The sequence below is a fragment of the Rutidosis leptorrhynchoides genome, chromosome 4, assembly GCF_046630445.1.
Source record: "Rutidosis leptorrhynchoides isolate AG116_Rl617_1_P2 chromosome 4, CSIRO_AGI_Rlap_v1, whole genome shotgun sequence".
NCBI classification, from domain to species: Eukaryota; Viridiplantae; Streptophyta; class Magnoliopsida; order Asterales; family Asteraceae; genus Rutidosis; species Rutidosis leptorrhynchoides.
In genome coordinates this window covers 198257946-198261344 of record NC_092336.1, presented here as the reverse complement: position 1 = coordinate 198261344, position 3399 = coordinate 198257946, and the positions used below count along the sequence as shown (strand labels likewise).

The 3399-nt window shown below is 35.0% G+C and overlaps 1 non-coding gene across 1 annotated transcript; it reads right to left on the bottom strand.

Moving 5' to 3' along the window:
* Positions 1-831: 831 nt before the first annotated feature.
* On the bottom strand, positions 832-938 carry LOC139845687 (small nucleolar RNA R71). The gene has a single exon (XR_011758451.1). It is a non-coding gene; the product is annotated as a small nucleolar RNA R71 (small nucleolar RNA).
* Between the last annotated feature and the right edge of the window lie 2461 nt (positions 939-3399).

The following is a 3399-nucleotide window of genomic DNA, read 5'->3' as shown; positions in this document are numbered from 1 at the left end:
ATCATCTAGTCGAACAAGTACTCCAATTCATATTTTCGATAATCCATTTTTTGAACCCGACTTCACGATTGAGCAAAAAGAAGATATTCAAGGACAATTCGAAGGTCCTGAACCACAAATCATCCGTCTAGAAGAAATCGTTGAGCAACCGGAGGTTAACGAGGAAGTAACCGTTAAATCAGAATCTTCTAGTGATTCAGATTCAACAAATTCAAATATGGCAGACACAGATCCTCAAAGTATGGAAGACCGAATGAGAGCCACATGCACGGTCCAAGGTCATGCCATTAATCAGCCAGATGTTAGAACGCCAGATTTTGAAATCAAAGGACAAATCCTACACATGGTCACTAATCAATTCCAATTTAGTGGTACAGCAAAAGAAGATCCAAATGAACATCTTCGAACTTTTAATAGGATTTGTACTCTATTTAAAATCCGAGAAATTGAGGATGAAACAATTTATCTTATGTTGTTCCCTTGGACTTTAATTGGGGAAGCCAAAGATTGGTTAGAATCATTACCCGAAGGAGCGATTGACACATGGGATGTTTTAGTTGAGAAATCCTACACATGGTCACTAATCAATTCCAATTTAGTGGTACAGCAAAAGAAGATCCAAATGAACATCTTCGAACTTTTAATAGGATTTGTACTCTATTTAAAATCCGAGAAATTGAGGATGAAACAATTTATCTTATGTTGTTCCCTTGGACTTTAATTGGGGAAGTCAAAGATTGGTTAGAATCATTACCCGAAGGAGCGATTGACACATGGGATGTTTTAGTTAAGAAATTTCTTCAAAGATTCTTTCTGGCATTTAAAGCCATGAGACTTCAAGGAGAAATTGCCACGTTTGTACAAAAGCCAAATGAAACGTTATATGAGGCGTGAACAAGATTCAGAAAGATGTTGAGAGGATGTCCTCAACATGGTTTAGACACTTTTCAAATAGTACAAATATTTTATAAAGACGTCGACGTTGCTACACGAAAAGACATCGACACAGCCGCTGGTGGTTCCATTATGAAGAAAACCGCTATCGAAGTTCACAAGATTATTGATAATACAGCCTCCCACTCACATGAGTGGCATCAGGAAAAAGATATCTTTCATTCATCTAAAGCGGCTAGAGCCGATTGTAGCCATAATTTTGATTCCATTTCCGCAAAGATAGATGCTTTCGAGAGACGAATGGAAAAGATGACTAAAGATATTCACGCAATACAAATTAGTTGTGAGCAGTGTGGAGGACCACATTTGATGAAAGATTGTAATGTTGAACAAACAATGGAACAACGTGAGAATGTTTCCTATATGAACCAAAGGCCGGGAAATAATTACCAACCACCAAGGAATAATTTCAACCAACCTTACAATCCAAATGGGCCTAACAATAACTCGTACAACCAACAAGGTTCGATTAACCAACCAACTCAAAACAGCACTTTCAATCAACAAAGACCTGGCTTGTATAAACCACTACAATAAATCGAAGAGAAAAAGTCAAATTTGGAAGAAATGGTTTTAAAGCTAGTTAAATTTCAAACACAATTTATTACATCTCAAACCCAAACAAATGAGAGGATTGATCAGTCATTTAGAACTCAACAAGCCTCCATTTTAAATCTAGAAAAACAAGTAGGTACTCTGGCTAGCATGATGAGTGAAAGGAAACAAGGAAAGCTACCGAGTAATACTGAAATAAATCCTAGAAATGAAAATGTTAACATGGTTTCAATTCTGAAAAACCAACATTAGAAGATGGGAAGGTTTTAGATGTGAGTGACGATGAAGAAGTCACACCACCACCACCACCCGGTTTTGAAAAACCAATGTTTGCACCATACAGACCACCTATCCTTTTTCCAATAAAAGGAGTTGAATATGAGCAAATGATAGGTAATAAAGTTTGTGTTAGTAATACCTTTGAAAGAAAGAGAGAGAATAAGCAAGTGCAAGAAACTAAGACCGTAAAAATAAACCCGGTAAAGACAGTTCCACCAAAACATCCACCCAAGTTGGGTGATCCGGGTGAATTTATTGTTCCTTGTCTATTTAGTGATTGTGTCATGTATGACGCACTAGCAGATTTAGGTGCGAGTGTGAGTGTTATGCCTCTTTCATTATATAAGAGATTAGGTGTAGGTGAGTTAAGTCCAACAAAAATGAGTGTTCGATTCTTTGATCAAACCATTAGGCAACCATTTAGAATTGCTGACAACCTACCCGTTCAAGTGGGTAATTTAAAATTTCTAGTCGAATTTGTTGTCATTGACATAGAAGAGGACTCAAACATTCCTCTAATTTTAGGTCGACCATTCTTAGCGTTCACCGGGTCACTTATAGATGTAAAAGAAGGTAGATTGACCCTTAGTGAAGGTGAAAAATCAGTTACCTTTGTGAATAAGAAATCTAAATCTCCACCAACCAAAATCGTCGAACCAATAAAAATGATTGGTGAGAACCATATTGTTTTACCAACTACAACGGTAGTGCTTAACAATAATAAAATGCCTAAGTGTATGAAAGAGGAAGTAACACCTAATGATGACCCGATAACAAAGAACCCCATTGTTGATACGAAATTAAATGACCCCGTTATTAACAATTCAATGAAAAAGCTTTATAAACGGGTTCACGATGCTAGGAGTAAGTGGATCTTTAAGTTATGTAACCGGTTAGTATCAAATCTGTCACCTAAAAAAGGCGAAATTAGTTGATTTTTTAAAGATTACAAAGGAATCCAACCAATGGCTTAAAGCGAAAGTCACAGATATGCAAGTTGTTGATGGGCCAATGGAAGTTGACAATGAAGTTAATCACAATTTCGACACCACAGCTAACTTAGTGTGTGGGGAGATTCAAATGTTTTAAGAATAATACTTATGTTGTCTAAAGTTAGATATTATGTTTTTGTGTAGTTTTCGAAAATGGAATTCGATTGGTCTTTTCTACTAGCAGACCCTAAAGAACTAGTTTTCTCCATCCATTCTGAATTTTTTTTATAGGTTTCACATGATAAAATATTCATATGATATCAACCATGGTCTATTAAACTTGATAAACAGGATAAGCAGGTGTATGAGATTTCTATCATACATGTAAGTTTGTACAAATTTAATTTTTTATTATTATTATTGCTTTTAACCTTTTGTTTTTAAACGCTGAACTTTCGCTATAAAGCATTAAATTGTTATTCGGTAAAATTAGGTATAATAAACCGAAATTATTGATATCAAAATAAAAATTTAATTCACCAATGCGAAATTTACCGTTTATTCATAAGGTATAAATTATCTTTAATCAATCAACTTAAAATATTCCAAAAATTCGTCAGGAGTAAAAATAGGTAATATAACCGAAATTACTTTACTCAAAAGAGGAACGTATATTTTT